Below are 24,259 nucleotides of genomic sequence, written 5' to 3'. Positions count from 1 at the left end.
TGGTTGAGTATAGTAGGTTAAGATTGTGTTTTGGAGGTTTGGGTTATGTTTAAAATAAATAATTATTAAAAATTTAATAATTATTTAAAATTTAATGTCTGAAATTGATATTGAATACTAAATTATGATGTCTTTTAAAAGAAGGTTTGTGTAACCAAATCTGATACATACATAATAAAAAATATATTTTTTAATAAAAAAATTTAACTCGCCCGAGCAGGGACTTGAACCCTGGACCCTTGGATTAAAAGTCCAATGCTCTACCGACTGAGCTACCCGGGCACATATCAATTATCTGTCTTTCTAATCAACACAATCTAGTATCGATAATTAATTTTGTGTGTTCCCCTAATTAGAAATTCTGTTGTGGAAGTCAGTTCTATTTAAAGTGTGTCATAAAATAGTGTTTAGATGATATCTAACAAGATTTTGAAAAACTAACAAACAACCAAAACATCGATCTATTGTTTAGATCGTTTAATATGTGATAAGAAACAATATTTAATATGTCGTTGCTATGTGTAGATTAAACGATAAGAACGTGTAACATGTACACATCTTTGTATATGGTATTGTTGTTATTTTAGTTGGAACGTGGTTAAATTAGATGGGCGTGAGTCCTAACCACTATTAATTCGTACACCAGGTATTTTTTCACTCTTTAACATCAAACGCCAGAATAAAGATTTAATTATTCTAATAACACCGACATATTTATACTTTTCTGAAAGGCCATTTTATTTCCTGACACGTGGCAAACCTATTTGGGAGGAAATTTGAATTTTAATATGATAAATTCAAATCTGGAACGACGTATAAACAGATTTCGACTGATTTTAAAATTCCAAGATCTACAATACAAAGTAAATATGGAAAAAGAAAATATGAAAAAAAGAAAATAATAAAGTGAAAATATTCAGAAATTTCAGCAATAGTGTTTCAAACGGAGGCCGGACTTCCAAAATAAGTCCTCGCGATAAAAGAGCTTCGGCAAATATCATTAAACTAAATCGTAGAAGCACTGTTCGAGATATAGCCATAAAGTGGTCTGAAGCAATTGGAAAGCCCTTAGAACGTGAGTGGACCCGACTGCATATGAAAAGGTTATTATTTCTATAAAGTAAGTTAAAAATTAAGCTGCTATTTCAAAATCAACCTGATAATTTACATAATTTGTTATGCCAAGGAAAAGGAATTGCTTACAGCGATGAAAATGAAATATGTAAACGCCTATTATGGACTAAAAAAGAGAAGATCTTGAGTACAACGGCAATGGGACAGCATTATCTTTAGTGACGAATCCAAGTTTGATATATGTATGTCTGTTTTGGTGATGTAAGAAAAAGGGCAGTATACTGCGTATACGTATACGTAAAAGCGCCGAGGCATACAATAAAAACTGCTTAAAACGTACAGTAAACTTTTCAGTTAGCGTTATGGTATAAGGATGTATGTCTTCAAAAGGTGCTGGTCAGATCCATTTCATAGATGGAAGCGTAAATGCAGAAAATATATAAAGATCCAGGAAGAAAATCTGATACCATCTATATTGAAATTAGCAGACTATGGGGAATACATATTCTAACAGGATGGTGTTTTTTCCGATACTGCTAAAAATACGAAAAAGTAGCTTGAAGAAAATGGAACCGAGGTCCCAGATTGGCCATCCTCTTGTTCAGACGTTAATCCAATAGAAAATTTGTGGGCTATAATGAAAAGAAAGCGTCGAAATAAATCCCAACGGACTTTTAACGGGATAAAGTCCAAAATTCAGAAAATTTGGGACTAGATAACCCGAGAAGATGGTCAAAAGCTAGTCAGTACCATGCCAAAGTGGGTCGAGACCGTTGTAAAAAAACAATGATGGCGTAACATAATTCTAACAATGATTACGCCGTCCGACAATTTTCAAAAAATTTTGTTACACTTGAACCGGACTATATATGTTTGAAAGTATAGGCAAAATGGAGTATAACGGTATTTTAAATTTTTCGTTTTCTCATCGTGTTGACCTTTTAGAGGTCAAACAAATTTCAAAGGTCAACATTTTTCAAAAAAATATTTAAAATTCTTTTACTCGTCGTACTATGCTGGTATTGGTGTCATATTAAAGAGAAGAGTAAAGGCTTGATATGATAATTAAAAAATAATTGCATTCCAGGATAAAAAGGACATCAAAAATGTCCTTGAAAAATTAAATCAAAAGTTAGCATTTTGGCAGGCGCATATCTCCTAAACCGCGAAGAATTTTAATTTGCTCATGGAGGCAAAGTTGTAGCTCTTGTCATAAAGAACATCAATTCTGGACAAATGAAATCCACCAAACCTCATTTTCAAGGTTAAAATCGTCAAGGTCAAACCCCTAGAAAAAGTTATAGAAGATGATGAAGATGAGGTTTGGTGGATTTCATGTGTCCAGAATTTATATTCTTTATGACAAGAGCTACAACTTTGCCTCCATGAGCAAATTAAAATTCTTCGCGGTTTAGAAGATATGCGCCTGCCAAAATGCTCAATTTTGACTTAATTTTTCAAGGACATTTTTGATGACCTTTTTATCCTGGAATGCAATTATTTTTTAATTATTATATCAAGCCTATACTCTTCTCTTTAAAATGACACCAATACCAGCATCGTACGACGAGTAAAAGTATTTAAAAGCTTTTTTTGAAAAATGTTGACCTTTGAAATTTGTTTGACCTCTAAAAGGTCAAAACGATGAGAAAACGAAAAACTAAAAATGCCATTTTACTCCATTTTGCCTATACTTTCAAACGTATATAGTCCGATTCAAGTGTAATTTTGCCAGTCGGACAGTGTTATTGGTGACTGTACGAATTAATAGTGGTCACAATATTTTTGTTTAAAATAGTGAACTTTCGTTTTTGTTTGTTTTTTAAAAGGACCTTTTTTAATATGTAATTTTACTAATATATGTCTAAGAAGAATAAAATTATCTTTAAGAATAACAAAAATTTGTTTGTGTAGTCATTACAGTTCTGAAGATATGCATATTTTAATATCACATTGTTGAAAAATGCTAAGTGTACGAATTAATAGTGGTTAGGGCTAGTAATTGACCTCAGTATAAATAGGAAATTGATACATTTTGAAATTGTACCTATATCTAAGTGTTCTTGTAACGGTGTGAAATGCTGTACAATTATAAACACGTTCACGTACAAAACAAATTTAGAGAGATGGAAAAAATGACACGCATTATTTTCGAAATTGGAAAATTGTATTTATTTACTTTTAATTTTGTAATATAGGTACATACATGTGTCATTACGAATTAAATTTTTCATTATTTAAATTATAATTTTTCTTTTCTTCCCTTAGAATTTGACCATTTAGCAGAAGTGCAACTTTTCGCAAAAAGTCATAGATGTCAAATTCTAGTAAGAATGTACTAAAAATTGGCGCCATTTGTTATGTAAAGAGTTGTCATTCGATCTTCGTCGACTAAAGTAATAATTCGTCCACAACTACCTTGTACGGTAAAGCTACAGATATTAGGTCTGTTCGATAACACAAAAGTTTGTACAAATTTGTACAAAGTTTTTTACAAAATGCTGTTCGATAACAAACTTCTTTGGAAAACAATAGAACTGTTGGATAACTTTGCAAGTAAAAAGTATTTGCAAATTCTTGCAACTACTGCTTAGTTCTCTTTCATTGAACAAATTTGTTATCGAACAGCATTTTGTAAAATTTGTTCACATTTTTGGGTTATCGTACATATCTAATAATTATGCAATAAAAGATAGATTTATTTTATATAACGAAATTGATATTGCTGTTGTTTGGTTTTTCTTTTTTATCGTCACCGATTGTCAATTTCCATTTTATACCCTAGACAGACGGCAGCGTTAATTTGCATTAACTGCCTTAATTCAAATTAATTCGTGCATTATCCACATTCTTAATGCACAAAATCAAAGGAAATTTAAACTGAATTTAGCAATTTCAATATGGCAATGCTGTTGAAAATCAATTGGCTTTTGTCAAATTTCCATGTTTAAGAAATTAAAAAGGGAAAGCAAATCAGCAATTTTCGCGTTTCTTCAAAATAAGTAGTGGTCTTTCGCGAGTAGAATAGCAGCTAATCGTTTTTCACGCCTTCTAACAAATCTATTTCTCAAATTTTTATTTTCACAAAAAATTCAATTACCCACCATACCAATTCTATCGAAAATTATATCTTCCTCAAATGTTTTTTAAAGTTTTGCAATATTTTTATAATATTAAAAAGACCCAAAAATATCGCGAATAAATTAAATTTATTTTTGCTTCATCGTGGTGAAAAGATCAAAGGTAGAAAGTGTATTTGTTTCGCATATTTTGGCGAACTTTTTTAAAGCTTTATGAAATGGTCTGCTGGGTACAAACGAACAACACAAACAGCTGTTTCATAAATGCAGATACTATCGTCTGTCAGGGTGAAAAATTAATTCAAATTAGGACATTTTTAATGCAAATTAACTCTGCCGTCTGTCTAGGGTATTAGATTCGATAGTAAACATATTGAAAATAAAGAAAACCAAAAATTTAGATCAGAATATTGGAAAATATTCAAAAAAAAAAAAGTAATTTTTGCACATTTCTGGAGAAAGAAATAGCTATTTCTCAGAAACTGTAGCAGATATTGTGCTCATTGTTTTTTGTTAGGTAGCCTACCTACCTACCTATTTAAGAATCATTTTAATAAATTAAATTACCCTAAATGAGAGATTTTGTTTTTCCTCAGGTATTAAATTTTAGTGAAATTCCAAATTTTGTGGACTAGAACTTTTAGGGAACAGCATGGAACAAGGTTTCGGTTTCGCAGAATGATGCCTAAGTGTGTCCTCTTTCAGCATATATATACTTTTGTACACCACAAAAGTTCCGTCCGTTTAACACTTTTTAAAAATTATTGAAATTCAATGAGTAAAAATGTGTGTTTTTCATACCGTTTCCCATTTAAACTATATTTTTTTTTTATAAAAATTTACACTTTTTTATATATGGAGTATTTTTTTCATTTTTGAACAAATTTCGATTAATTTTTTTATAGTTTTTTGGAAATCGAAACATACATATTCATATTCTTTCATTAAAACTGCGATTGCTAAGAGTAAATCAATGAAAATGATTTGGTTGTTTTTTTTATATTTTTACATTAGTGTCTTAACTTAAAATTAGTAAAATAAAATTAGCAAAATGCAGGTAAATTTAAATTTAGATTAATCCGGTGCTCTTGAAGCAATTTCAAATGAGAGGTGCTTACACCTGGGAAGTTTTTGTGGATTCTGAAACTACAAAGTTCATATGTAGATGAGAAAAATCAAAAAACAAACAAATCGCCGGAACGCTTTTTAAATAATCTGCGATTCAAGTTGACATTTTTAGGGTTTTTTTCGGTTTTCGCGATGTTGCGTTGAAACCGCAAGTCTTATCGATATGGGACTAAAGAAAATATTGTAGCCATGAAATTGTCCTTTATGATTTTTTCGTAGGTTTTACCATCATTGCGATATAAAAATTCAAATTGGGAGAATACATTGATTGTATCGCTTCCCTATAAAGCAATGTAATATATGGTGCGCCCTAACTAACTTCAAGTGAAAACCGCATACACCAGGGAAGTTTTTGCGGATTTTGAAACAGTAAGGTTCATAGATGAGTAAAATCTAAAAACAGGAAAAAATCGCTGGAGGGTTTTTAAATAAATCGCGATCAAAGTTCACATTTTCAGGTTTATTTTAGGTTTTCGCGATTTTGCTCCTGTTTTTTTTTTAGGTTTTCACGATTTGATTAAAAACGGTAAGTCGTATCGAAATGGGACTAGAGAAAAACTTATAGCTACGAAAATTCTAAACAAGATTGGCTTTCGTATTTTTTTTCCTAGGTTGTACCACTTTTGAGATACATATGTATATGTATAAGTTTAAGTTGGGAAATTGCAGTCATGACGTTGTTTTATAAGAACACGATACAGTCAGTAAATTGTCCAAATTTGAACTTCTATATCTAAAAAATGGTAAAACCTACTAAAGTTCAAACTTGTAAAGAATTTTCATAGTTACAGTATTTTCTAGTCCCCTTTTGGGTAGGACTTGCGGCTTCCAAGTAAAATCGCGAAAACCTAATAAACCCTTAAAAATTTCAACTTGAATGGAGATTTATTTAAAAAGTGCTTCTGCTATTTTTGTTCTGTTTTTTCCTTTTTTCTTATCTATGAACATGTTAGTTTCAAAAACTTCCCAGGTGTAAGCACCTTCCATTTAAAGTTATTTCAGAAGCACCATGTAAAAAATAAAAATTGTTAAACAACATCGATTTCTACCTCACAGTGAAAAGTATCCACACTAAATGTTGTATTAAACAAAAAGGATTTATTAGTTGTTTAGCACTTGGTATGATATCCTTTGTTATCCTTTACAGCTTTGAGCCTTTTTGGCATAAATTTGACTAAATTGTCGGTGCAAGAAATCTGAATTTTTCCCCATTCTTCATGCAAGCCATTTTTCAGGGTTACTATACTTGATATGTTATGACTTGTTATATTTGTCTCCAAAAAAACTCATTAAATTTTCCATAGGATTCAAATTCCGCAAAAACTTCCCAGGTGTAAGCACCTTTCATTTAAAGTTATTTCAGAAGCACCGTGTAAAAATAAAAATTGTTAAACAACATCGATTTCTACCTCACAGTGAAAAGTATCCACACTAAATGTTGTATTAAACAAAAAGGATTTATTAGTTGTTTAGCACTTGGTATGATATTCTTTGTTATCCTTTACAGCTTTAAGCCTTTTTGGCATAAATTTGACTAAATTTTCGGTGCAAGAAATCTGAATTTTTCCTCATTCTTCATGCAAGCCATTTTTCAGGGTTCCTATACTTGAGATGTTATGACTTGTTATATATGTCTCCAAAAAAACTCATTAAATTTTCCATAGGATTCAAATCCGGTGATTGGGGCAGGTGTTTGAATCACTTTTGGACAGTTATATAGCATCCATTCTCGAACATTTGTGCTTGGAGTCATTATCTTGATAAAATTGGAATGTTGTTCCCAATTCCATTTTTCAGCGTTACATTTCAAATTATTATTCAGAATATTTCAATAACTCATATTATCCATAATTCCTTTGATAAAGGCAAGATTCCCTATACCGGATGTACTAACACAACCCCATACCATAAGAGATCCTCCTTCGTGCTTTACGGTTGGCATTGTGCGGTTAGGGTCCAAGGCCGTGATTGCCCTACGCCATCCATACTTGACCATCCGACCCAAACAGGCTAAATTTGCTTTCATCGGCTAAAATAACAGTCTTCCAAAACTCAAAATCCTTTTTTTCGTTTTTCTGAACGAACTCCAATCGAATTTGGCGGTTTTTAGGATTTATGAATGGCTTTTTCAGTGAAGAAGTGAAGACCATGCTTACGCAAAAATGCTCCTAATGGTTTCTGAGTTGCACTTTTTGCTAAGATACTTTTCCGCCATCTCAGCAAGTTTAGGTGCATTAAGCTTCGGTTTATCGTGATCAGTTTCTACATAAGATTACATAAAATCCTAACTATAATGATGATTTTAACATTTGAATTTATCAGAATTATGGGCAATTTTTTGAAGCCATTGTAAGCAGATATACATATAATTGAAAATAAACTTTAGAGCAGCGTCAGGCGATTAGGCGCCCGAGTGCGCTCTTTTACCGCTGCTCTCTCCACACACACAATTCAACCCATTGAAAAAGCATGCGTCATGCACCATACTTTTCTATTGCATACTTTACGGGGTGTCATTGTGTGAGTGCCTGCTTTTTCTTTGTTTCTCACTAAGTTTCTTTAATTCTTAGAATCATAAACATGTGGTAAACGCTTTTTTCAAAGATATATTTTTTAACAAGAAATAAAAAATCAAATTTTTGTTAAAGTTTTTTTGTACATGACCTGAATGGAATAAGCGCCATTTTAATTATTAATAGGCTTAAGTTTATTCATACAAGCAACATGAAATAATACTAGAGAAAAACTGTTTTTAATTTCATAAATTTTTTCAAAAAAACATTTGTGCGTGAACTTTTTTAAACCCTCCACGATATTATATGAAGTTTGTTTTTCTGTTTGTAACACATTTCCGACACTATAAAAAATATATATTCTTGATCAGGATAAAATTCTGAGTCGACATAGACATGTCCGTCTGCACGCAGAGAAAAAAATATGTTTGATCCAACAATATTCCAAGAGCAAAATATGTATTGTTAACATATTGTTGAATTCCTCATGTAGTATTGTAAATCCAAAAATAGTTTGTGTCAACTGAACAATATTTCTCTCTTTTCTTCGAAAATTTGTTTCTCTTCTCTCGCTATTCGATGCCGTGTTGAAAAAACAATTTTGGTGAGTTGTGGTGTGTTTGTATGACATGCTGCCTTTACCTTTGTTTTTGTGTGTATGTACTTGTGAGACTCTTGTTTTTATTTGTTTCTGTTTTGTTTCATTCTTCTTTCCTTTTCATGTTTGTTATGGTGTTTAATTATTCCTTATGTTGTGGTGGGTTCTTGTGGCTTCTTGTTTGTCTTTGTTGTCAGCCAATGCAGCAAACCATGTATTGTGTTCATCAATAATTGCAATATTATACGCGACATTTATATCCAAGTTATGCGAAAAGTGTATATGAGAAGTATATGCACTCAAATCAAAAATTTCTGGGCTGGTTTTCTGTATTGACAATACTTTTTGTAAACAAAATTAGATTATGATAGTTCCTACAATCGGTATTGTTAACGATTTTAACAATATTGCGGAAATTCGAAAGTTGTTTTTGTTTTCTATGTTTGGAACAAAAGATGGTATTTTTGGATTTGGATTACAATGTTTGAACAAAACAAATACATTTTTGGAACCAAAACATATATTTTTGTTCCAACAAAAGCGAAAAATATTTTTTCTCTGCGTGTGACCGTCTTTTGTAATCACTTTAGCGTCCACAATAATTGAGCTAGAGCGTTGTATTTTTGCACCCGCCTGTGTTTTCTCCATAGGCTGGTCAAGTATAGGCCCACATTTTCGTATAGCCCCCATGTAAAGGTACCTCCCGATTTTCGGTATTTTGGGGATTTTATTTATATTTTTTGACCGAACTCCCTGTAATTTGACGTTTGGGGTTCCCAGCAGTCAATGAACTACTTTAGCAACAATTTTAAATATAGGTCCAGGTTTTGCAATGGCCCCCATATAACGTTACCTCCCGATTTTCGTCATTTTGAAAATTTTAGCTCCAATTTTAACCGAACTAACTATAATTTGACATTTGATGTTCTCAGTGGTCACACAACATCTCCACCAAAAACTGTCAACATTGGTCCATGTTTTGTTATAGGCCCCATATAGCGTTTACTCCCGATTTTCGGTATTTTGAGGATTTTGGCAAAAATTTTTAAGCGAACTACCTGTAATTTAAATTTGTTGTTCCCTGTAGTCCCGAAACATCTCCACAAAAAACTGTCAACATCGGTCTAGGTTGTGGTATAGCTACATTTGTTGACCGAACTACCTGTAATTTAACATTTGAGGTTCCCTGAGGTCACGAAACATCTCCAAAATTTTTTTTCAAAATAGGTTCACGTTTTCATATAGCCCCCATATAACTATACCTCCCGATTTTCGGTATTTTTACGATTTTAACCACAATTTTAAAACGAACTACCTGTAATTTGACTGTTGATGTTCCCAGGGTGCCGTGACATAACTCCCAACGGACATAACTCCCAAAACGATTTTGGGAGCTATGTCCGACCCCCCTTAGCGGACATAAGTCCCAATGGGAGTTATGTCCGTTTTTAAAATTTAAGTGATTTTTATTAAAATACAATTTGTATTTCAAATGTATAAGAAAAAAATTAAAAATTAACTTTAAGTTCATATGCATTTTTCATTTCATAAAATAATTTATAATTGATTTAAAATTTTTAAGAAAATTAAGTACAAAATAAGTAGTAGCCATCTCAAATCGAACTATATTCAAAATTTGCATTCAAACCTAAACGAAAAATGCTGCCTACAGGAAAATAAAAAGTTTTTGTTAAAATTCGCAGATACTTTCTGAAAAAAGATAAGCGCCGCTGGCGAAAATATTTTTAAAAAATCGCGCGAGTTTTTGCTTTTACAAAAATATTTTTACAATTTAAGAAGACAAAAAGTTTTTTTTACAAATATTTAAATACTTTTTAAAAAACGAAAAGATCCGCAGGCGAAAATATTTTTGAAACAAGTAAAAAAGTATCAGTCGGCCTTGCCAACAGAGATATACCCTCAGCCTGTGTATATTGAAACAATTTTTTCCCAAAAAAACATATGTATTTAGGGGTCTTTAAAAATTTTGGGCATTTGAGCCGACAAAAATGTTCATTAGGATTAGAGATAAAAATTTTGCGAAGGAAATACTAAAAGGAATGGATCTGCATTGACCATTATGGAAGTGGATCTCCAGCCACTACATATGGTGCCACCCTTCGGGATGTTTGCTCAAGAAATATGAACTTGCCCCTGAAAAAACGTTTACCACGGTAATTGAGGCAGCGAATGCAAGTTGCTTCAACAAAAATCAAAGTGATTCGATAGCAGGTCTTAGAGTGAACTTATCCGAAATTTTGTGTGGGAGGTACCGGATGGAGTGGACAAATATAGCCCATATTTTAACCTGATCTATATCTAGCAGATATATTAGGATGTGTACAGTATGGACCAATTCGGCCACTCCCTTCAAGAGTTACCGTACGAACAAATTTTCCGAACATTTTTGAACTTTTGTGGGGGAGGTACCTGAAGGAGTGGACCGATATGGCTTATCTTCAAACTTAAACTATGTTTGGACAAAATATTACTAAGGCCAAATTTTGGATTGAATCGGCAGATCCATTCGAGAGTTATCTTGTCTTCCAACCCCCTCACACGGTGTCATAGGGTTTTTTTTGCAACTTTGGGGCTATTTTCTCAGGAAGTGTGGACTTGTTCCTGATAAAACTTGTACCGTCGTATGGGAGGCAATGAATACAAGTTGCTAAAACAAAAATCAAAGCGATTCGAGACCAGGTCCTAAACTGAACTTATCCCAAATTTTGTGTGGGAGGTACCCGAAGGAATGGACCGATTGAGTTCATATTGGAACCTCATCTAAGTCTGGTAGACATTTCACGATTTTCAAAGTATGGACCAAATCGGTTACTCCGTTCAAGAGTTATCGTACGTACAAATTTTTCGAACATTTTCGAACTTTTGTGGGGGAGGTACCGGAAGGAGTGGACCGATATGACCCATCTTCGAACTTAAACTAAGTTTGGACAAAATATTACGAAAACCAAAATTTGGATCGAATCGATTGATCCGTTCGAGAGTTATTGTTCGCTCCAGCCAGCCAGACAGGCAGACAGACAGACAGACGGACGGACATTGCTCAATCGACTCCAAATTGTCTGAAACACATTTCGTCCAAACATACTTGGGGTCTAAAACCATTATTTCGATGAGGCACATTTTGCCCGTATGAAAGTGTATATACCCTCGTTAGCATAAATGCTGAGGGTATAAAAAATCGCGCGATTTTTTACAAAAATATTTTCACAGTTTAAGAAGATAAAAAGTTTTTGTAAATAATATTCAAATACATTCTGAAAAACGAAAAGCGCCGCAGGCGAAAATATTTTTAAAAAAAATCGCGCGATTTTTTACAAAAATATTTTCACAATTTAAGAAAATATAAAGTTTTTGTCAAAATATTCAAACACTTTCTGAAAAACGAAATAAACGCAGGCAAAAATAGTAAAAAAATCGCGCGATTTTTCACCCATAACCAAGTTTTATATTACTTCCATGTATCAACTAGAAAAAAGAAGGAAAAAATTTTCATAAAAAAAATTGGGAAATATTTTCATGTTTTTTCAGCAAAATTGATACTGATATTTTCATGAATTCATATAGAATGTAAATAGATATTTCATTTCTTTGGTGACCTATGCTGAAATTTGACGAAGAATACTTTTGTCTCTGACATCATCTCTCTAAAATTATGTTTTGTGGGACAATTTTGAATAAACTCAGATGAAGTCCGACTTTAACCCTAAAACGTGTTTTTCATTTTTAGAGATTCGTGGCGATTAGACAAGAGTTACAGATTTGGTGTATTCTGAGACCTATAGTAAAATTTTATGGCGAACAATTTTGTAGAATATTCGGATTTGATACGATCACATTTTTAATGAGTTTTTGAAAGATTTTCGAAAAAAGGACAAAAAAGACCCCTTTGTTGAACCGCATGAGGGTTAAAATTTTTAACAAAAATATTTCCCACACCCTCCTTTGTAAAGTTGCCAAAGACACTATATACCTGAAATTCAAGGATTCCAAGCTATCTAAACTCGAATATTTAGAAAAATTTAAAAATGGGCGGAACTTGCCCCGCCTTTTTTGGTTACTTTCCGACGTAAACTTTAAAAACGCCGATACACGTGTCTCATATTTTTAGCTCTACTTTCATAATCTACTCGATTTTTCTTGTCATTTTTTTGTTGTCGCACAGTGTGATTTAACAGTTGAGGTTTCCTGTGGTCACAAAGCATCTCCACCTAAAATTGTTAATATAGGTCCATGTTTTGGTATAGCCCCCATATAACGGTATATCCCGGTTTCCGATATTTTGAAGATTTTAACTACATTTTTAAACCGAATATGTCCACACTTTGATATAGCCCCCGATGAAGACATTTTTAAATTTTTTTTTGCCTTATTTCGGCATTTGGAGACTAGATGTTTTAATCACCGACTAACTACTTATCCATCACCAAACTAGTGCATAATGCATAGTGTATTATTATATACATATAGTGTATTATGGCTGCTATAGTACTATGCTTTTGATGTTATCGTATTACCTGTACTGCAGTAATATCGGCCTTGTACTTTGCTAGACTGCACCTTTTCTAATAGAGTATGAAAATTCCATATTGCGAGACTGCACCATCTCTTAAAAAGAGTCCGAATATTCCACGAGCAGATACGCATATAATGGTCCTTAAAACTTTTAATTTGAACAATCATACATTATTTGAAACAATAGATTTTTAAGGTGAAGTTTAAACTGCCTTTTCCGAAAGAAAACCTTAATTCTATGCTTTCTCTTTCGTTAGCACCCCCCAAATATGTGCTTGAATTTGCTTCTTCTTTTGATGAATTACAAATCTCTAGGTGAATGCACTAACACCATCAGCACCAACCTACCAACCAAAATCTGTGTTACAAATCCAAATGTAGCTGTTAGCAGTTTTTCTCAGCCATGGATGTCGATGCATGGAGGGAAGGTGAAAATGATTTAAACAATCCTCAGGGAAAAACTTTTGCCACTTAATATGTACAATGTCACCTAGGCGACATTCGAAGGCGATGTGACGTTTTCGTTCGCAAAAGTTTTTTACCACGCATGCAGGCCGGCTGCTTTCCAACTTGGTGTTTTGTGGCGTTTTTTGTCTTGTTTTTGTGCCACCTATGATCCATTCTGTTGTAGGTGTCGCTGCTAGCTTGCTTTTCGTTCTTTTGTGAAGTGTGTTTTTTGCACTTGGTTTCCTTTCGTGCCACACAATGTTGCCACAAAACAATGGATGTCATTTGTATGCAGTGGATGCGTATGTGTGCGTTTTAAGTTTTTTCTGTTTGTAATTTGTGTTTCTTTTTTGCTGTTTTCTCTACCATGCGGTTCATATGAAAATGGGTTCATTTTGTTGCGGGGAAGTTTTGTTTTTTTTTCGCTGAGCGTAAGGCGTTTAATTTTTTCTTTGTCCATAAAACGCAACGACAACGAATGATGATGGCATTATGAGCTGCGGTATGGTGTAGCATAAATTCATATGTTTTTGTTTCTTTTGTTTTCTATAACAATTTTTTTTCCCCGACGAGATCTTTTGGCTTTTATATTATAAAATTGAGTAGAGCAAAAAACGTGAAAATAAAAAAAATAGTCTGAGGACATAATTGTAATTTATTTTGTTACATTTGTGTATGTGAATGTGTTTTGAGTGTATGTGTGATAATTTCTGCGTGTTTTAGTATGAGTACATATGCTTCATGTTACAAAGAATTGGGTAATTTTAACTTAATTAACTTGAAAATTTGCATTTTGATTGTAATGAAAATGAAACCAGGCATACAATGCCAGTTGGCCTGCCAGCATGTATGTAAGAATGTGCTGTATAGTCGCGAAAAAAGATGAGTTTTTGATATTATCATTAATTTTCATACACGGGTTTTTACTGAAAATATCTTGTTTGATTCAAATGACTGTTCTAACTGTGTACTCAGTCGTTGCAACATATGAAAATTAGCTGGAACCCCAGACAAACAAAAACACATGCAGACAGGAGGAAAAACTAAAGCATACTTTAGGGAGCTTGCAAACACAACTCCATGAGTGTAGTTCTTTTCATTTCGTTCCAACACATCGAAATAATCATTTTTAGAGTTCGGTAGTACCGGAACTACCTAGTTCCTCCACAAAAAACGAGATTTTTTGATGTATCAACTCCGAAGATCAGAACTATGAAGACGCGTGGAAACACAAAAAGAACGGTTAATTGAAATATTCATTTAATTACCATCAGTACGCTTCTTCTTCTCTGTGAGACCCCCATCAACCCCAAAAATTTCGTGAGGATGCGATCAAAATTCCGACCTGTAGTGTTATTGCACAAAAAATGGAAAAAAGGGACGCATTGCCGACTATTGTGATATCTCTGTTGTTTGACCACCTATGACAACCTAATTCACATCGTTGTAAAGGCGAAATTTTCTACTTTCTTTGCCAGGTTTTGCTTTCGATATACCTCTTACAGAAGAGAGATATTCGCTTTGAAATAAAACGTTGGCCTTTTCTCCAAATAAGTTTTTTTCACATTCCGACCCCTGAATAATATCCGACCATTACCAAAATCAATAGGTTTTTTCCTCTGTGGGACCCTCATTAACACCCAAAAATAAATTAAAAATAAAATAGAAATAAAATAAAATAAAACGAAATAAAATAAAATAAAACAAAGTAAAAATAAAATAAAAATACAAATAAAGATAATAAAATAAAAATACAAATTAAAAAAAAATAAAATAAAATTAAGAGAAAAAATAATATAAAATATAACTTAAATTAAAATTAAAAATAAAAAAATGAAATAAAAAAACTCTGAAATAGAGTTGGGTTGTTCGGAGGTTGGAAGTTCGGAATGGGGTGGTTCGGAGCGGGGTGGTTCGGATGTAGGAAGTTCGGAATGGAGTTTTTCGCAGTTTGGAAGTTCAGAAGGGTGTGGTTTGAAGGATGGATGTTCTGAGAGCGATGGTTCCGAGGGTGGAAGTTGGGAGTGGGAAGTTCAGAAGTGGTTGTTCGGAGGGTGGAAGTTAGGAAAAATTAAATCGATCCTTATACTTTCTTGTCATTACCGTGTTTTGAGTACTTCCGAACAAAATCTCCAGTCGTAATGTTTTAAAAAAATTAACTATATTAACAATGTACATTGAAAGAGGACGTTTACCCCGCAAATTTTAGGCAAACTTATCAAAATTTGTTCTGCAAAAACAAAATGCAATGTTTTCTGTGGAACGAAAGTGCACAATTTTACACTTGGCAGTTAAATCTTTTCACTTAGCAGAAGAGGACGTTTGTGGAACAGAAATCAAAAAGAGATCAACATTTTTTTGAATACTTAGCAAACACAACTTATCATTGGCAACTTACCACTTACCAATAATTAGGGTTCTGTGGAACGGAAAAATTCGCGAATTGCCAAAAAGATTGCTAAGTGCAAAATGAAAAGTTGATAGGTTGTTTCATGGAATAGGGCCCTGGTATCAGTTAATCTAATCTTAGTAATCTGAATGAGCTTTGAACGAATAAGGCTGACGAAAAAATTGCCGCATGGTAAATATCTGGTCAATGGTAGATTTGACAGGTCTAAAGCCACACTCATTTGACCAATTATTTCATTGTCCATAGACTTTAGTAGCTCACAGGTTATACCGGTCACTATCTTATTAATAGACAGCGGAATTTTATGCAACCCCTATTTTTGGTCCGATTCATGTCAAATTTTGGGACTGGGCATATTTTTGACTTCTGATTACATTGCAATCGAAACATATGACATATGCAAAATTATGCAAAATGCATAAATTTTTGCATATGCAAAATGTATGCATTTTACATATTTTCATATGCAACAAATAATAATAGGTACAAAAATGTTTGTGTGTACAATTTTTCTGTTTATGAAGGCCTGAACCTAAGCCGACAAATTTTAGGTGGAAAGTTTTTTACCCTCAAGGTACCCAATTTTAGCCATTTCGGAGGGATATTGAGTGCACATACTTCAAAATACCAGAAATCCGGAGGTACCGTTCTATGAGGGCCATATGAAGACCTGGACCTATACCGACAAATTTCAGGTGGAAAGTTTTATACCCACAACGAAGACAAAATGCCAAATTTCAGTCATTTCGGAGCGATATTGAGGACATAACCTTCAAAATACCGAAAGGTACCGGAGGTACCATTCTATGGGGGCTATATTAAGACGTGGACCTATATCGATAAATTTCAGTTAGAAAGTTTTATACCCACAACGAAGACAAAATGCCGAATTTCAGTCATTGCGGTGGGATATTGAGGCCACAACCTTCAAAATACCGAAAATCGGGAGGTACCATTCTATGGGTGCTATATGAAGACGTGGACCTATACCCACAAATTTCAGGTGGAAAGTTTTATACCCACAACGAAGGCAAAATGCCAAATCTCAGTCATTTCGGTGGGATATTGAGGCCACAACCTTCAAAATACCGAAAATCCGGAGGTACCGTTCTATGGGGGCTATATGAAGACGTGGTCCTATAACGACAAATTTCAGATGGAAAGTTTTATACCCCCAACGAAGACCAAATACCAATTTTCAGTCATTTCAGTGGGATATTGAGGCCACAACTTTCAAAATACCGGATATCGGTAGGTACCGTTCTATGGGGGCTATATGAAGACGTGGACCTATGCGGATAGATATCAGTTGTAAAGTTGCATACCCCTATCGAAGACTTAATACCAAATTTCAGTCATTTTGGTGGGATATTTAGACCACAAATGCTTGAATATATTTCTGCATATGGTTTTGCATATGCTCATTTTATGCAGATATGTAAAAATATGTCAAAATATGCACGATATGCAAAATATGCAAAATATTCTGGGCCTATTTCGTTTTATTTTGTAATAAAACGAGTTTCTGTCTAATCAGATTTTATCTACGACCATCCTAACCATATATGCATTTGCATAGGATTCCGCTGTCTACTTATTAATTAGACAGATTTATTACTTTATATATTTTATAAAAATATAATTATATTATTACAATAGTATTATCTCCTTTCTTGTGCTCATGTTCCATTAATCGGCTAAGCGTTTCTCCTGCCAGATGATCCTAACTGGCTGATGCATAAGCCTTATCAGCGTGTCGCCTCCAGTAATGAACAGCTCGGCTGGTAAGCTATCGGCTCCTACAGCCTTCTCATTATTATTCAGCCGGTTTATTGCTGCCATCTTCTCATCTTAGTCGGGTGGTATGCACTGTATGTAATCTTCTGGGATTTGATATGTGGTATCTTCGTCGTCTTCGCTAATATTGGATATTAACATTTTCTTTCCATATCCTGAGCTAACTATCTGTATCTGTAACCAGATTACCTTTTTGGTCTCTACAGGAGGATGTGCCTGTACTAAAACCATCAGTTTGATGCTTCACTCTTTGGTAGAATTTTTGGACTTCATTCTGGCTACAGTACATGTCGATTTTTTTCACACTCCCGCTTTTTCATTTCTTTCTTTTTCCTGTGGGAAAGACGTTTCACCCCCTCCTTGTGCGCTACACGTTGCTACTGATTGTAGAGTAGACCTACGCCACATTTTTCTCTTCGGTGGCAGCACGACACTCCTGGTCATACCATGGGTTCCTTGGTGGAGGTCTCTGGTATCCAAGTATGGATTTTACCGCTGTTTGCATGGAGTAGGCTACGTTTAACCTGGTACGTACCTTTGCTGCAACAAGGTGGTGGTCCGAGTCTATGTTTGCTTCTCGGAATGATCAATATTCAACACGCTCGATGAATGTCTTTCACTAAGTGATTAATTTGATTTCTTGTTTTTGGTCTGGAGACAGCCAGATACCCTTTATGAAGAATTTTGTTTTTATCCGTATTGTAGCAAGTCTTTTATTCACTGGGGTGAAGCTGGAGACCAGATATTTTAACCTCCGACCAAGTACAAATTTATAACCAAATTCATGTTTTATAAAAAGTGCGAATATTCCAAATGCAGATTCTCCGATCATTGTCCTTAAAACGTTTGCGGTGGTTAGAGGGGTTTGTTTTTCTTTTTCATTGTTTTTGTTTTTTGCGTAGTAGGATGCGTTTTTTCTAGGGATGGGTTAATAACGCGACGCCCAAACCCAAGTTTTTATCGTTGCTATGGATGAACGCGCGGCACATGTTAGCTCACTACTTTTAACGGGTGTTAAAGGCAGCTCCCCAGGTGACCCCACGGGTGTCCAGTTGAGATGAAAGAGGGACCAAGATAGGTCCTGGGTTTTGTCATGTTAAAGCCGGTCAGGACCGTTGCTTGGTATCTTTCATCCCATACTTCACCCCCCATATAATGGTACCAGGGATATAAGGCATTTTGAGGATTTTTGCTACAATTTTTGACCGAACTAGCTGAAATTTGACATTTGAGGCTCCCAATGGCCAAGAAATTAGGTTCACGTTTTGCTAAAGCCTATATAACGGTACCTCCCAATTTAAGGTGTTTTGAGGATTTTAGCTACATTTTGCGTTCAACTTGTCTCCATTTTGGCACTTGGAGTTTGAAGAGGTCAAAAAACTTCTTCACGTTTTGGTATAGCCCCATATAACGGTACCTCCCGATTTAAGTTGTTTTGGGGATTATAACAAAATTCTTTGACCGAAGCAGCTGTAATTTAACATTTGAGGCTCTCAGTGGTAACGAAACTTCTCCACCAAAAATCGTCAATATATGTCCATATTTTGGAATAGTCCACATATAATGGTACCCCCCATTTTCGATATTTTGACAATTTTAGCAACAATTTTTAACCGAACAAGCTGTAATTTGACAATTGAGATTTCCAGTGGTCACGATACTTCTCCACCAAAAATCGTTAACATAGGTCCATTTTTTGGTATAGGTCCCATATAACGGTACCTCCAGATTTTCGGTATTTTGAGGATTTTACCTACAATTTGTTACCGAACTAACTGTAGTTTGACACTTGAGATTTCCAGTCACTATACTTCTCCACCAAAAATCGTCCACATAGGTCCATTTTTTGCTATATCACCCATATAAATGTACCAACAGATTGAAGAATTTGTAGATACATTTTTTTCAACGATTATGCTATTTTTCACGGGTGGTTAGACCGATCATCAGGCATATTAGAATGTTAATTTTGGTGGGTGGACGAAGGCTTAGCTTGGAAACTAGCATTTATACCACACATCATTCGAAAATTGTATATTCGAATTATTTATTTATTTTAATGTTAGTTATTTAATTCCAAACCTTTCCTATAGTCCGACTTTGCTGGTAACCCTATTTTTCAATGCTTAGCCTTCGTCCACCTACTAAAAATAACAGTCTAATATGCCTGATGATCGGTCTAACCACCCGTGAAACGTAGCATAATGGTTGAATGTGTGGGGCTTCGATGGATTATCAATTTTTCGATGTACCCTCTTAGGTCAAAACAGCTCAACTCGAAAGAGAATTAATTGAAATATCACTCTAAAAATTACCTTCGCTTTAATAAGGCAAAACAAAACATATTCATAGTTTTCTAACTTCCTTAAAAATAAATTCTTTGTAAATGACTTTTTCTGGTATTTTTAATATTAGTACTATAATTTTATGTTGATTTTTACTAATGTTGGGAGTATTTGGAAGACTCCATATTTTTTTGAAATACAGGGGAAAGTCTCTAGTTTACGATAAGAAAAAAATCCGCCTGCCCCCAGCTGGTCCCAGGTAAGTTATGCCCTTATACCACGCCTGTTAAATCGTCAAAATTCCGAAAATCGGGAGGTACTTTTTTATTGGAGCTATATCTAAACTTGGACCTTTATTCAACATTTTTTACAAGGAGGTATTTTATTTATTGAGAACTCAAAATCCAAAATTAGAGCCAAATCGTTGGGAAAGTTTGCAAAAATAGTTTCAAATTCCGAAAATCGGGAGATACGTTTATATGGGGGCTATACCTAAACGTTGACCTTTAATGAACATTTTTTGCGAGGATGTATTTTGTTCACTTAGAAATCTAAATGCAAAATTTCAACCGAATCGGTTGGAAAATATGTCTAAATTCTTAAAAATACCAAAAATCGGGCGATATATACGTAAATGTGGACCTACATCCAATAAATTTTTTTTCTATCTGTTTGCCTTGTTATAAAACTATGTTTAAAATGTCGAGGCGGTAGCTCGATTAGAACTATTTTTGGCACTCCTTTCCATATAAGTGGGACCACTGTGCACTGTGTGTCTTTCAGATTCGGCTACAAAAAGGGGATTCCCATATGACTGAATTAATATCGGGGGTGTTGGTGGGAATATATGCATCTACGGATTATTAACCTGATGTCTTAGCATTAAATGTAATAGTTCCAATGGGTGTGCATTTCCCATAGCAGCTCTCTACCTTCTAACGGCTTTCAAAAGTAGCACCCCAAGAAATTGCTGTGAGGTATGTATGTCTCCACGAGAGATAAAAGAATAAAAAAAAATTAACTTCAGTGATCCGAACGATTCCTATTATCCCCTACGTTGCCCCCGTTTCGATACCTAGCGCGTAATTTATTTTTAAAAAACTTCCTGTGACTCTTTCGTATTTCCATTCATTCGTTCATTAACATATTATCTTCCTGTTAAGATGAAAATTCCAATTTGTATTAATTTAACTTTTCCGTAAGCCTTTGCCTTTTTTTTGAAAAGTAGATAATTCATGACTTTGAAACTTTGTTAGCCCCCCCCCTTTCCGACACTGGGGGGAAAATTAATCGTCAACAAATTCAACTGACTTTATGTCTTATCACGAATATAATCTAACTACTTATACCAAGTACTTACTTTTCTTTTTACGAACTAATTAATTAAGCTTCATAATTTCTACGTTTTTATAACGAATGAACGAACGAGCGAATGAGCTAACGAAAAAAAGTTTGAAGAAAACAAAACTGGGAAAATATAAAAGAAAGCAAAAAAACATTGAATATAAAGTATGAATAGAGACGGTGTGTGACAGTAGGGGATTTTGGGAAGTTGTGAGGCCGCAGCAAATGAAAACAGGAATGTTTTCTTATTCATTGAAAACTCTTCAACTGAAAGGACTTCGTTGTGGTAACACAACTCTTGACGCCGCCAAAGGACTACCACAAACAGCGGTTGGCTAAGAAATATGTTCATCTTGAAACTTGTCTAAGCGACTAAATGTTGAGAGGAAAGAAAACAAAATATGGCAAAAAGAAGCAGAAGCAGCAGCAAAAGATTCTGTTGCTGGTACTGTCTGGCAGTTACTCCACGCAAAAGGATGAGTATCGTAAACTTTAGTTTTATTGCCTATAAAATGGCATTAAATAACTGAAAAGAAGCCACAACACCGGCCGGGCGACACAGACACATATTTAAGTGCCACTGGTTTGGCGGCAAGAATTTGTTTGGGTGTGTGTGGGTGCCTTGCCAATAGCAACAGCAATGGATGGCAGCAAGCAGTAACCACATTGTTGGCATAACACAACGGACACTTTTTCTCGCGACGGAAACTTAACAAGTGGAAAATGTGGATGAGTGCGATGAGCTAACATTTTCACGCATCCAACTGCTCCACCCACCCACACAACACGCACAACATGACAATACGCCCACCAAAAACAAAACGAAAGAAAACACGGAAAAAGGAATTCTACATGAACGCACCTTTTTGTTGTGCCACAGCCGCCGATTTATACTTCCCGCTACCAGCAAAATCCGCAGCTTATGCTGAACATCATAGAAACCATAAGTTTCATTCCTTTTTCCGTTCTTTGTTGTGTTCTTCACAAGCGGTTAAACCATAATAGCTATGAAAGTGAATGGAAGGAAGCCAGAAATAAAGGATAAAAACGCAACGCACGGCAACAACAGCAACGATTTAAATGAATGTCCTTTTTAGTTGATTGTATTACAACCAACCAAAAACGAGAAAAAAAGTGAGAAAGGTGGTCATAACCAACCGAGCGTTACAACGTTATTGTAATAGTCTGCGGGCATTAAGTAAATTATATGAATTCCTCTATTGTTTTTTCACCTTCGCCCCGCCACAATAGTAATAATGCGGCTATGGATGAAAGGATATTTTTCAGTGGTAGCTACTTAATCACCGGGATATTTATGTTTTTTTTATTCAGTTTCTTTTGTTGTTGTTGTCTGTGATATGATTAATTAAAGATCCATTTTGTGGTACGATTATTATGGGAAAACTTCTTGTAGGCCTTCGTTAATACCAGTTTGAAAGCTGGAGAATATTAATTGAAGTGCTTATAATACCGAAAAATATTGTAACAGATTAATAACATATTAATGTGTCCTTTGTGTTGGCATCCATTAAGGCAATCATAAAAACATGTGTAGATTTTCTTAGCCTAAGACGAAAATTGTGTGTCCAATTTGTTACATAAGAAAACTAAACAGAGATGGAGTGAAATAAAAGCAAAGACTATGATTGCGGATAATGGAACACTCTGTTGATATTTGTGCTGGATTGCTGCGATTCAAATAAAAGCTGCGGCCAATTCAAGGGATCGGGGGACGTAGGGGATGAATGATACTAAGTAACAGCCTTGATCGAACCATGATCTGCAAATCTGCACCTGCAATGTCAGGACTCTCTACAGAGCAAGTGCAGATTGCGCACTGGCGGATGTACTTGGTAAGTACAATGCTGATATTATCGCCTTACAGGAAGTGCGATGGAACCGGGTAGACGTACAAATAACAAACGATTACGCACTGTATTATAGTTAAAACGAAACATGAGCTAGGTGTTGGAGAAATCGGAGCTTTAAAAATCTCGTCTCCAGCTTCACTCCGGTTGATGAGAGAATTGCCACAATCCGTATAAAAGCAAAGTTTTTTAACATCAGTCTCATCTGCGCCCATGCCCCGACCGAAGAGAAATATGAACAGACCAAGGATATATTCTACGAGCGCCTAGAGAGACCATATGACCGCTGCCCTGCTGCCCTAGCCATGACATTAAGATTTCGAACACCTAAACGGTCGCTTCCTGTTTTGTTTCGGGCTCCTAAGCCTAGATCCAAGATTCGTCGGCTGTGACGATCTTATAAACGTCACTTGAAGCACCGCGATTGTTTTTATTCACATTTCTTTTAGCCGACCCAAAAGACCATTTTTTGAGCGATTGTCCAATTTTGCTGGATCTAACAAAAAAATCTATTTTTGCGGCCACCGTGATGCAATAGTATGCACATCCGCCTTGCACACATAAGGTCGTGGGTTTGATTCCCCGGCCAGGCAACATCAAAACACTTTTCAACGGTGGCAAAATACCCCTCAGTAATGTTGGCGACATTTCCTGCGTATTTCAGCCATGTAAAACTTCTCTACAAAAGTGGTGTCTTAATCACGCCGTTCGGACTCGGCGATAAACTGTATGTCCCATATCATTAAGCTAATATGAATCGGGGTGCACTCATTGATATGAGAGAAGTCTCCCTTGTCCCTTATGGGATGTTTGTGGAACAATATATATATATATATATATATATATATATATATATATATATATATATATATATATATATATATATATATATATATATTGCGGCCAATTATTGATGCAATTCCACTGAATATCATATCTTTGTATTTGATTATCACCAAACTCTTACGAATTGCGTTTAAATTCTGCTCTGAGTTTTAATCTTTTTTAACATTTTTCATTTTGTCTTCGAAATGTTGATTTTAACTTCAAATTATATCGCGAGTTTTTAATATTTTTGAAAACATATTACACATCCATAGAATTTGACGTGTTCTTTCTTCGAATCAAACTCGCGTTTAAAAAGTACAAAAAGCGACCTTTTGCCCAAAAACCTGTCCAAAT

General features: G+C 34.7%; 1 non-coding gene across 1 annotated transcript; it reads right to left on the bottom strand.

Annotated features, from left to right (window-relative positions):
- Positions 1-209: 209 nt before the first annotated feature.
- Positions 210-282, bottom strand: TRNAK-UUU (transfer RNA lysine (anticodon UUU)). Its single transcript has one exon. It is a non-coding gene; the product is annotated as a tRNA-Lys (tRNA).
- Between the last annotated feature and the right edge of the window lie 23,977 nt (positions 283-24,259).

Source organism: Musca autumnalis, unplaced genomic scaffold (genome assembly GCF_047663935.1).
Source record: "Musca autumnalis isolate F117 unplaced genomic scaffold, ASM4766393v1 scaffold_5, whole genome shotgun sequence".
NCBI lineage: Eukaryota > Metazoa > Arthropoda > Insecta > Diptera > Muscidae > Musca > Musca autumnalis.
Note: the sequence above shows the minus strand (reverse complement) of the source record. Positions and strands in the feature narration are given on the sequence as shown.